The sequence below is a fragment of the Pectinophora gossypiella genome, unplaced genomic scaffold (assembly GCF_024362695.1).
Source record: "Pectinophora gossypiella unplaced genomic scaffold, ilPecGoss1.1 Pgos_67, whole genome shotgun sequence".
In the NCBI taxonomy this organism is placed as follows: Eukaryota; Metazoa; Arthropoda; class Insecta; order Lepidoptera; family Gelechiidae; genus Pectinophora; species Pectinophora gossypiella.
The window spans coordinates 40,422-53,540 of NW_026063277.1; the positions used below are offsets into that span (position 1 = coordinate 40,422).

The 13,119-nt window shown below is 38.1% G+C and overlaps 2 long non-coding RNA genes across 3 annotated transcripts; both read right to left on the reverse strand.

The window, feature by feature from the left end:
• Positions 1–219: 219 nt before the first annotated feature.
• LOC126381615 (uncharacterized) lies at positions 220–1,351 on the reverse strand. The gene is made up of 2 exons (XR_007568900.1): positions 920–1,351; positions 220–484 (listed from the first exon to the last, which is right to left on the reverse strand). It is a non-coding gene; the product is annotated as an uncharacterized LOC126381615 (long non-coding RNA).
• Positions 1,352–6,991: 5,640 nt separating this feature from the next.
• LOC126381614 (uncharacterized) lies at positions 6,992–12,797 on the reverse strand. Of its 2 annotated transcripts, XR_007568899.1 has the most exons (4): positions 12,579–12,797; positions 12,278–12,507; positions 7,812–7,900; positions 6,992–7,230 (listed from the first exon to the last, which is right to left on the reverse strand). It is a non-coding gene; the product is annotated as an uncharacterized LOC126381614 (long non-coding RNA). The 2 variants fall into 2 exon arrangements; XR_007568898.1 differs by lacking the exon at positions 6,992–7,230 and having other exon boundaries at positions 7,414–7,900; positions 12,579–12,794.
• Positions 12,798–13,119: the final 322 nt, after the last annotated feature.

Sequence of the window (13,119 nt, forward strand, 5' to 3'; positions counted from 1 at the left end):
TGTATACAGCATTTATAATATTTGTTTTCTCTTCAGATTTGGGAGTTGTGAGTGACAACGAGCAGATTACATAACATTGGGAGGATAACAAGGGCCTTAACTGAAAAAACTGGGAATGTTCCCAAATAAACCTCACAGATGTAGAAGAAAGACAAAATAAATTTGTTTATTTTATTTCTGTTCCCTACTAAACTAGTAATAAAACATACTTGTTACAAATACTTTTTGATTGTATTTTATTTATAACATCAAAACTTGCACAGAAAAAAGAAATATTTATATTTGTGATGGGTTGCTTATCTGTCACCACTCTGGTCATTATGTCCATCACAAGAGGCTGCAGTTGGTCTTCTTGGTAGTGCACGGCTCAGTCCATCCTGGTATGGTGGTGTGACTATGTATGTATGTACAGCACCACAATGGTAGGTATGTATGTAAGTATTTTTTTATACTCCTGGGTTCTTCTTTCTTTATTCATCACCATCTAAAACAAGTATAATGCTTAGATAATTATTCTAATAAGAAACAAACATAAATAGCCTATTTATTATGTCCCACTGCTGGGCTTAGGCATCCCTTCAATCAACCGGAGGGGGTATGAAGCATACTATATTCTGCTCGACAGCAGATTAGTGACCGTGTTTGGGCTAAATAGCCCGGGAATAACTGCTTGACGTGCCTTCTGAAGCACAGAATCATCTAACTTCTTCAGACAATTGGATGAATTAAGCCTGCAGTTTCCTATACATACAAAGGACCTTGACAGCCTCTAAGTGATTTTGACGATGTCCCCATTGGGTATCAGACCCGGATCTCCAGATTGTGAGCTATGGTTAGAAAACCATTAGACCAAAGAGGCTGTTATATATATAACTCATAGGTAGACAGATTTGCTTTCATATTTAATGTACTTACATACCTGAGAGAACATTAGGGATCCATGTCACAGAAGTATTTTTTGTTATTGGTGGCTCATAATTACAATTCAGGATGCAGTGGCTATTAGGACTACTTGCAAATGTCAAAATCAAAGATTTATCACCTGAAATAAAAAAGGATTTATTAGAATACATACATACATCAATTCATGCTTACATTTCCTAACAGGTTGGACAGAAACAAATATAATGATCAGAAGGATGTAAACAAAAAATGTGGGTTCCGTCACATTCCCAGTACATTTAGCATGCCATGATATTCGTGGAAACTGAGATAAAGCAGTAAAGAGCTTGTAAAAGAAGTTTTTTAGCCCACCTTTTGTTACTGCTAACTGGTGATTTTGTTTGGTTCACATCATAAAGTATTTTGAAATAATCTAAAGGAATAAACCAACAAGTAAGCTAAACCTAAATTGAGTAATTTAGAAACGTCATTCCTAAATTTAAGATTAGGCGTCAACTAAAATGTGCCGCCAGAATACAAATCCAGTTTTTGACATTTAAACCGTAATCTTAGCTAACTTAAATTTAAGTGTGCCTGCCGGAATCGGCACCTATATATAGCTACAAACCCACTGACTGACTGACTCACTGACAGGGTTGTTCTCCCAGAAGGAGCGTCGGGGGGTAAAAATGATGTATGGGGGGTGTGATCGAGACCTCCCGATGAGTATGGAAAAAATCCCAGATCTTGGAAAACTGCTCCGCATCAGGGAGACACCCTACAGTCTGGCGAAACTATCGCACCTGGAACGATTCTTTTTTCACGAAACCTATTTAAATCTTGGTCAAATTCTATTGTGGGTGGAAAAAAATCAAAATGGCGGAAAAACAAGATGGCCGCCATACAAATTTTTCGTTTTTCCCGAAAATGCCTCGGGGGTAAAAATGATGTATAAGGAATGTGATCGAAACATCATTTTGAGTATGGAAATACTTTTCGATCTTCGAAAGCTGCTCCGCATCAGAGAGACACCCTACAGCCTGGCGAAACTATCGCACCTGGAACTTTTTTGTTTTCACGAAGCCTATTAAAGTCTTGGTCAAATTTTATCGCCAGTGAAAAAAAAACAAAATGGCCGAAAAACAAGATGGCCGCCATACAAATTTTTGTTTTTCCAGAAAATGTCTCAGAGGTAAAAATGATGTATTGGGGTGTGATCGGAACGTCATCTTGGAAAACTGCTCCGCATCAGGGGTCACCCTACGGCCTGGCAAAACTATAGCACCTAGAACTTTTTTGATTTCACGAGACCTATTCAAGTCTTGGTCAAATTCTATCGCAGTAAAAAAATGGCGGGAAAACAAGACACGCGAGCAGCTTGCTGCGAGCGAACCACGCGACATCTAGTTATTATTATTATAATCTAGTTATATTATATATAGCTACAAACCCATGTACTGACTGACTGACTGACTCACTGACTCACTGACTCACTGACAGGGTTGTTCTCCCAGAAGGAGCGTCGGGGGGTAAAAATGATGTATGGGGGGTGTGATCGGGACCTCCCGGTGAGTATGGGAAAATTTCCAGATCTTGGAAAACTGCTCCGCATCAGGGAGACACCCTACAGTCTGGCGAAACTATCGCACCTGGAACGATTCTTTTTTCACAAAACCTATTTAAATCTTGGTCAAATCCAATTTCTGGTGGAAAAAAATCAAAATGGCGGAAAAACAAGATGGCCGCCATACAAAATTTCGTTTTTCCAGAAAATGTCTCGGAGGTAAAAATTATGTATAGAGGTGTGATTTGGACCTCCCGGAGAGTATGAGAAAACCTCCAGATTTTGGAAAACTGCTCCGCATCAGGGAGACACCCTACGGCCTGGCCAAACTATCGCACCTAGAACATTATTTTTTCCACCAAGCCTATTAAAATCTTGGTCGAATTCAATCGCAGGCAGAAAAAAAACAAAATGGCGGAAAAACAAGATGGCCGCCATACAAATTTTTAGTTTTTCCTGAAAATGCCTCTAGGATAAAAATTATGTATGAGGGTTTTGATCGAAACGTCTTGTAGAGTATGGAAATACTTCTCGATCTTTGAAAGCTCCTCCGCATCAGGGCGGCACCCTACGGCCTGGCGAAACTATCGCATCTGGACCTTTTTTGTTTTCACAAAACCTATTTAAATCTTGGTCAAATTTTATAGCCTGTGAAAAAAAAAACAAAATGGCGGAGAAACAAGATGGCCGCCATACAAAATTTTGTTTTTCTAGAAAATTCCTCAAGGTCCAAAAATATGTATAGGGGTGTGATCGGAACGTCATCTTGGAAAACTGCTCCGCATTAGGGAGACACCTTACGGCCTGGCAAAATTATAGCACCTAGAACTTTTTTGATTTCACGAGACCTATTTAAACAAGATGGCCGCCATACAAAGCTGCGAACTAATACAGGACACGCGAGCAGCTTGCTGCGAGCGAACCACGCGACATCTAGTTATTATTATATTATACTATATATAGCTGCAAACCCACTGACTGACTGACTCACTGACTGACTGACTCACTGACAGGGTTGTTCTCCCAGAAGGAGCGTCGGGGGGTCAAAATGATGTATGGGAGGTGTGATTGGGACCTCCCGGTGAGTATGGGAAAACTTCCAGATCTTGGAAAACTGCTCCGCATCAGGGAGACACCCTACGGCCTGGCAAAACTATCGCACCTGGAACGATTATTTTTTCACAAAACCTATTTAAATCTTGGTCAAATTCTATTGTGGGTGAAAAAAAATCAAAATGGCGGAAAAACAAGATGGCCGCCATACAAAATTTTGTTTTTTCAGAAAATGCATCGGGAGTAAAAACTGTGTATGGAGATGTAATCGGAACGTCTTGTGGAGTATGAAAACACTTCTCTATCTTCAAAATCTGCTCCGCATCAGGGAGACACCCTACGGCCTGGCAAAACTATAAAACCTGGAGCAATTTTTCTTTCGCGAAACATATTTAAATCTTGGTCGAATCCAATCCCTGGTGAAAAAAAACCAAAATGGCGGAAAAACAAGATGGCCGCCATACAAAATTTTCGTTTTTCCTGAAAATGCCTCGAGGGTAAAAATGATGTATAGGGATGTGATCGGATCGTCATGTTGAGTATTTCAGTACTGCTCGATCTTGAAAAACTGCTCCGCATCAGGGAGACACCCTACGGCCTGGCAAAACTATAAAACCTAGAGCAATATTTTTTTCACGAAACCTATTTAAATCTTGGTCAAATTCAATCCCCGGTGAAAAAAAACCAAAATGGCGGAAAAACAAGATGGCCGCCATACGAAATTTTCGTTTTTCCCGAAAATGCCTCGGGGGTAAAAATGATGTATGAGGAATATGATCGAAACATCATGTTGAGTATGGAAATACTTTTCGATCTTCGAAAGCTGCTCCGCATCAGGGAGACACCCTACAGCCTGGCGAAACTATCGCACCTGGAACTTTTTTGTTGTCACGAAGCCTATTAAAGTCTTGGTCAAATTTTATCGCCAGTGAAAAAAAAAACAAAATGGCCGAAAAACAAGATGGCCGCCATACAAATTTTTGTTTTTCCAGAAAATGTCTCACGAGGTAAAAATGATGTATTGGGGTGTGATCGGAACGTCATCTTGGAAAACTGCTCCGCATCAGGGGTCACTCTACGGCCTGGCAAAACTATAGCACCTAGAACTTTTTTGATTTCACGAGACCTATTTAAGTCTTGGTCAAATTCTATCGCGGTAAAAAAATGGTGGGAAAACAAGACACGCGAGCAGCTTGCTGCGAGCGAACCACGCGACATCTAGTTATAATATATATAGCTACAAACCCATGTACTGACTGACTGACTGACTGACTGACTGACTCACTGACAGGGTTGTTCTCCCAGAAGGAGCGCCGGGGGGTAAAAATGATGTATGGGGGGTGTCATCAAAAACTTCCGATGAGTATGGGAAAACTTCCAGATCATGGAAAACTGCTCCGCATCAGGGAGACACCCTACGGCCTGGTGAAACTATCGCACCTGGAATGATTTTTTTTTCACAAAAGCTACTTAAATCTTGGTCAAATTTTATCGCCGATGAAAAAAAATCAAAATGGCGGAAAAACAAGATGGCCGCCATACAAAATTTTGTTTTTCTAGAAAATGTCTCGGAGGCAAAAACAATGTATTGGGGTGTAATTGGAACGTATTGTTGAGTATGGAAATACTTCTCGATCTTGAAAAACTGCTCCGCATCAGGGAGACACCCTACGGCCTGGCAAAACTATCACATCTGGATCAATTTTTTTTTCGCACAATGTATTTAAATCTTGGTCAAATTTTATCGCCATTGAAAAAAAACCAAAATGGCGGAAAAACAAGATGGCCGCCATACAAAATTTTCGTTTTTCTCGAAAATGCCTCGGGGTGAATATGACGTAAGAGGGATGAGATCAAAATGTCATATTGAGTATGGAAATACTTCCCGACCTTCAAAAACTGCTCCGCATCAGGGCGGCACCCTACGGCCTGGGAAAACTATCGCTCCTGGAACGATTCTTTTTCCACTAGACCTATTTAAATCTTGGTCAAATTTTATCGCCGGTGAAAATAAATCAAAATGGCGGAAAAACAAGATGGCCGCCATATAAATTTTTGTTTTTCCAGAAAATGTCTCGGGTGTAAAAATGATGTATAGGGGTGTGATCGGAACGTCATGTCGAGTATGAAAATACGTCTGGGTTTTAGATAGCTGCTCCGCATCAGGGAGACACCCTACGGCCTGGCAAAAGTATCACACCTGGAACGATTCTTTTTCCACTAGACCTATTTAAATCTTGGTCAAATTTTATCGCCGGTGAAAAAAAATCAAAATGGCGGAAAACAAGATGGCCGCCATACAAATTTTTCGTTTTTCCTGAAAATGCCTCGGTGGTAAAAATGATGTACAGGGGTGTGATCGGATCGTCTTGTTGAGTATTTCAATACTGCTCGATCTTGAAAAACTGCTCCGCATCAGGGAGACACCCTACGGCCTGGCAAAACTATAAAACCTGGAGCAACTTTTATTTCGCATAACATATTTAAATCTTGGTCAAATTCAATCGCTGGTGACAAAAATCAAAATGGCGGAAAAACAAGATGGCCGCCATACAAAATTTCCCTTATACAAAAAAAGCCTCGGGGCTAAAAATGATGTATGGGAGGTGTGATCGGAACGTCATGTAGAGTACGGAAATACTTCCCGGTCTTCGAAAACTGCTCCTCGTCACGGAGACACACTACGCCCCGGCAAAACTATCGCATCTGAAACTATTCTTTTTTCACGAGACCTATTTAAATCTTGGTCAAATTCTATCGCCGGTGACATGTGTGCTGTCAACTTTTGCTGGGGTTTTTTAATTTCTGCCTAAAATTCTTGTGAACCTATTCCATACATTTTAAGCCTGTCGTTTACCCGTCAGCTGATAATAAAATGACAGGTATAACTTCAAATAAACTTAGATAGTGTGTACTGGAATCAGTACCAACAACACACGTTACTCTTGCATATTTAGTAACTAGGTAGGTAATAAAATATTTTATAAAAAAGCTAATGGATGACTTTCCAGACTAGGTTTTCAAAAAAAAATACAGATGGCGCTGTCCAGATTTAACATGATAATTACCTATTTTCTCATTACTCGAGTAAATAAATATTATTTAAATGTAATGGCAAGGGTATATAGGCATATTTAAAAGATCGCACATCTGTACAGCGCCATCTATTTTTTTGGGGACGTAGCCTGGAAAGTCCCTCATTGGTACCTAATAGATTTTGTAATTATATTTGTCTTGCATTTAGACCAATAAAGACCACCAAAGGATGTTTGATGTGAAAATCTGGCCCCAAGAGGTCAAAAATTAAATGTAACTAACAATTTTGATACTTACCACAAAAAACATTGATTGTGAGATCCTATCAGTTGAAGTGGTGCTAAACGACGTGATTACTATTTTTATTTTTCAACATAATTTTAAAAAGAAACAATTTTATTAAAAACATAATAAAACATATATTTTTAGAAATAATTTGTTTTATTCATACTCATACAAAATATTCCTACATTTAATTAAATAGTTGAAATAATACAGCAACTTAACCATATACTCTCGGCCTATGTGATCCAGTGGCTGACATTCCGGAGGTCCCAGGTTCAAGTCCCGGTGGAGACAAAACACAAAAATTTCTTTGTGATCCTTGGTTCAGTTAGGACATGGCTGGCTGATCCAACGACATTGGCGGCTCAGCAATAACTCTGGTTGATGAGGTTGGTCATCCACTTCACAACCTACGTGATAGATGAAGAACAAGTACCTATTTATGATTTTTGAACAGACTTAATATGGTAACATATTAGTAAGTAAGTAGGTAGAGAATAAACTTAACAATAACATAAAAATATACACAGGTTTTTATCTATTTAATGATTTAATAATATAAATTATAATTATAAAGTGATATTTACTCATAGTTTACCAACATCTTGGAACAAAAAAAAAACCCCGACAAAACAAAAGTACTCAATTATTATGAAAAAAGGTGAAAAAATTAAAAACCCTATAAAAAGCAAAAAATAACTTATCCCACATACCTATGCTTGCAAGCAAACTGAGCGTGTAACATTCCTATCATACTTAACAAACATTTCTGATGACCTTGAAGACCTGAACCGATTTCTACCAAACATAGCTAAGAACACTCTCGACTAATATAACTTACAAACAAAAAAAAACATATTAAAATTGGATCATCCGTTTGGGAGCTACGATGCCACAGACAGACACATACACACACTTCAAACTTATAACACCCCGTTGTTTTTGAGTCGGGGGGTTAATAAATAGAACTATATACATTGCAACAACACACCTAACACAGCTTTTATGTTCGCTAGATATTAATGCTTTTGAGGTGAGCTCATCCTGCAAACAACGCATACATGGGCATCCATCAGGCATCTGAAAGCAAACATGAATGTTTTTAATAGTATAGTATATTGCACAATATGCCCGATTGTATCAATATTATTTAATGTGTAGGAATGGAACTGAAAAAACTTTTTTTTTCGGCTGTCAACTGTCATAACGTAAACATCACGTAACTCACGTCTCCCGCTTTTAAACGTAGAAACAGTGCAAAAGTGGTTAATCAGTGAAGAAAATTCGTTAATAATACCTAAAAATAAACGCGGGTCACTTCAAAATAAGCAAAACAGTGCAAGAAAAGCTAACAAGTGGCATAAACCAGTGTCGAAAATACAAAGATCCATTTTGAGGTTATAAAAATCCAAAGACACTACAGCTGTCAGAATTTCAAGGTTTGGACACTTGGTGTTGCCAGTCAAAGCAAAAATACACTCAATTGGTAGAAAAATCAAACCAACCGAACCAACAGTAAAATGGATGAGCAAATGAAGTTACTATGGTCCAATATTAAGGAAGAGATGGAAAAACAAAACCAAAAGCAAACTCAAGCCATAGCTGAAACAATTAGTAAAACTTTAGAGGAACATCTAGCACCAATTAGACAGGAAAACGAAGTTCTGAGAAGAGAAGTGGACACCCTGCGGTCTAGAATCAGATCTCTCGAAATGGAATCAAGAAAAAACAATATTATCTTGCATGGTGTGGAGGAAACAGAAGCCGGTAAGGAAGACCTCATAAATAAAGTGCTGGAACTGCTCAACAAAACAAGCGAGCCACGAAGCGAAAACCACAGCTGGGACAAGTGGGAAATAAATCAACTACACAGAATGGGAAAAAGAGCGATAACAAAACTAGACCTATCAAAATTAGTTGTACCCTCTCATGGCGAAGGAACGAAATCATGAAAAATAAAAAGAGACTCCCAGAAGGAATATACATAACGGAAGATTTGTCAAAAGAAGAGGTGGAAATAAGGAAGGCACTGATACCTAAACTGAAAGAAGCCAGAGAGTCTGGAAAATACGCAATCATAAAAAATGGCAAACTTGTAATCCGAGAGAAAACTGATGCCGAAAAGAGGAAAAGGGCTACATCCTCACCTCCTAGTACTCCCCCTAACTATTTCAGCAAACCTCAAGAAAATATAAATCCGTCGCAGCCGGCGAAGATATCCAAAATAAACCCGTTTGAAGCAATGAGAAATAGAACAACTGCAAATGAGACGCAAAAAAACTAAAAAAAGGCGGCAACCGAAAGACAAGTATCAAAGTAACAAAGGAAATCAACGGAACATACCCAACATTCCCCAATCCGGCCGGTCCCCGTGGGGAATTAGACCAATCCCCCCCAACCAAACAACAACAAGAAGGAATTAAAGGAAACAAACAAATCTGCATAGCTACACTTAACACACGCACACTAAGAACTGAAGAAAACTTACTTGAACTAACAATGGCATTAGAAAAAATTAATTGGGATATTTTGGGAACCAGCGAAGTTAGACGCATGGGTGACCAAATAGATGATTACGGCAAGTTTATTTTATACTACAAAGGAGAAACACCAGGTCAATATGGCGTCGGTTTCATCGTAAATAACAAGCTGAAAAACAACATAATCGAAATCTATGGAGTCTCTGAACGGATAGCTATACTCAGAATTCTCTTACCACCTCATAAAGACGAGTGGACAATAATACAGGTTTACTCACCAACAGAGCAATCTTCAGACGAAGAGATTGAGGCCTTTTACAATAAACTGAATGAGGAGATAATTAAACTTAACGCTAAGAATCTAATACTAATGGGGGACTTCAACGCTCAAATAGGGCGGAGAAATGATGGTGAGGAGAATATCCTTGGTCTGTATTGTCAAGGAAAGAGAACCAGGAACGGCAAAAAACTAGTTAACTTAGCCTTAGAACATCAACTGACCATCCTAAATACAAAATACAGAAAACCACAGAGTAAGCGTTGGACCTGGATATCACCAGATGGCAAATATAAAAATGAAATTGACTACATTTTAACCAACAAAACCAAGCTATTTGACGATTGTGACACAGTAAAGAGTTTTAATTTCAACACAAACCACAGAATGGTTAGAGCTAAACTAAAATCAACTCCACCAAAATCACACAGAAGAAGAGCCCAATACCAGAAAATAAAACTCAATAAAGAAACACTAAGCGTCAAAGATCTAGAAAAAGAAATTAAATACATCAGAGAAAATCTCACAGGAAGTAATATAAAAGATACCTACGAAAAGATAATTGAAATATTAAAAAAGTGCAACAACGAAAAATCGATAACTAAAAAAGGGAAAGAGCTATTAAGTGAAAGAACCAAACTTCTACTAGAGACTAGAGCAACATTGATTCAGAAGACACCGAAAACTACCGATACCAGAAAAGAAATAACACGATTGAGCAAATTAGTAAGAACAAGCATGAGAAAAGATATAAAAAACCACAGAGAAAAAACGATTCATACCCTAATAGAAAGAACAGGAGGAACAAAAAAGGCAATGAAGATCCTACAGGAAAAGAAAGAGTGGATTCCCAAACTACAGGATAAACACGGCCTCCAAAAAACAAAGAGACCAGAAATAATTGAGATAGCCACCGAATTCTTCAAAGAACTATACTCCAAACAGGGACCGGAAGAAAGAATTACACTGTCTGAAGATACTACCATACCACACATACTTCAGCGAGAAGTCGAGAAGGCATTGTCAACACAAAGAAGAGACAGAGCTCCGGGTCCAGATAACATCCCAAATGAAACACTGATCGAAACTAAAGAGTATATATTAACAGCATTAACAGACTTATTTAACATCATAATAGAAACTGAAGAAATACCAGAACAATGGAAGAGATCCACTATCACGCTAATACATAAAAAGGGCAACAAAAATGATATAAGCAACTATAGACCAATAAGCTTATTGCCAAATCTGTATAAAATTTTCTCAAAGATCATCTTAAGCCGCATTACCATTGCTCTGGACGAAAACCAACCAAAAGAACAGGCAGGATTTAGAAGAAATTACTCAACTATCGATCACATCCATGTAGTGAAACAGATAATAGAAAAAAGTAAAGAGTACAACAGAACCTTCTTTTGCTGTTTTGTGGATTACTGTAAGGCGTTCGATTCTCTGGACCACACAAAAATCTGGGAAGCATTACGAAACCAAGGCATAGAGCACAAATACATAAGGATAATCAAAAACATCTACACTGGTGCCACGGCTAAAGTTAAACTCGATAAAGAGGGAGAGACCATAAAAATACTAAGAGGAGTAAGACAAGGCGATCCCCTGTCACCAAAATTATTCTCAGCAGTTCTTGAAGAGGTATTCCGAAAGCTAGAGTGGGACCAACTCGGCATCAACATCAATGGCGAAACACTATCACACCTCAGATTCGCTGATGACATAGTGATATGGGCCACTTCAGCAGCTGATCTCCAAAAAATGCTAGTAGACCTCGACAAGGCTAGTAGAGACGTAGGTCTTACTATGAACACTACAAAAACAAAGGCAATGACAAATGTTAAGCCTGACTCAATAATTAAAATAGGCGATAACATAATCGAATATGTACAAGAATACCAATATCTGGGACAGCTCATCTCTACCCAAGAATTAACATCAAAGGAGATAGATAGGAGAATAGGGAATGCATGGAAAACATATTGGTCGTACAGAGAAATCATGAAAGACAAAAAAGCAAACATCAAGATTAAAAGCAAACTATTCAACGTATGTATTCTACCAGTTTTGTGCTATGGTTGCCAGACATGGGCACTTACAAAAGAACACAGTAAAAAACTCGAAATCTGCCAAAGAGCCATGGAGAGAAGCATGACTGGGAAAAGAAGAATTGAAAAAACACGAAATGAAGACTTACGGAAGAAAACTAGGATAACTGATGTAACACTCAAAACAAGACATTTAAAATGGAAATGGGCAGGCCAGATAATGCAGGGTCCAGATAAATGGAGCAAATGCGTCACCACATGGTACCCAAGAGAAGGCAAAAGAAACCGAGGTAGACCATTCCGACGATGGGAGGACGAAATCGTCAGAGTGGCCGGAAAAACCTGGACTAGAACGGCTAAATGCAAAGAGGAGTGGAATAGATTGGGGGAGGCCTTTGCCAATGGGCACACAGATACAGACCTAAACGTTACCGCCGAATAATGGAATGTGTAAAAAAAAAAATATATTGTATCTGAATTTATGGCTAATAAAAAAAAAAAAAAATGGAACTGAAACATTGCCAACAATAAATTAAAATAGAATGTTTTAATCATAATTAAGGATTGCCTTATAACAATTATGATTGAAACACATCATTTTTTTCATGTACAACATAAATTAAAATACTTAATACTTTAATACCTATCTCGGAGATTGTTTTTCTATATAATACCACTCTTCACTTCTTTCCATAAGCCCATGGCCTGTGATTTTATCTTCGTGAGTGCCTTCCCAAAGATATTCCACAACTTATACAGACATAATTGTTTCCAACTGTCCGACTGGAACATTCTTCAGGAAACTTGTTATTGTTGCTTACACCTCTTAGTATGAGTATGAGTTAGTATGACAAAGTCGATCAGCATTAACACCTATAAATAAATAACTATATAATAACAGTGTCATATATAATAACAATGTCATTTGTTTGTATGTTACTTACATTGCAATTTATCAACGAACATTATCCACAAACTTTTTATCATATCGGCTCTATCCAAAACACACAATGGCTCTGGAAGTTTTTACAATAGAATGTCGACGCTCGCACTACTCGATGATCTTGTAAGCTACAAATTCTAACAAAGTAGCACAGGAAATTAACAAGAGAACTTCTCGGCAACGAGACCACAGAACGAGACCATAAGACCATTATGTTTAGTTTTTTTTTTGGTTATTTTGTCCATAGGACAGGCAAAGGAAACATAACCTATACAGCCAAATACTATATATACTAGGTACGTTAAATTCGTTAAAAATTGGTTAAAAACAATAAACGTAATTTCATATTTTCAAATCGGTAGGCAATGGAATCCACAGGTTACGCAAATGTATTGTCATAATTATAGCCTCATATTTTTTTTCTTTATGGAAATTTTTGGCCTGGTTACATAGACCTTTAGGTTTGTGATACGAATTAACTCAAAAGTCCATATAAATTTTCGAGTTATGAAGCGGCTTCTTGGGACGAAGTGAAAATAGAT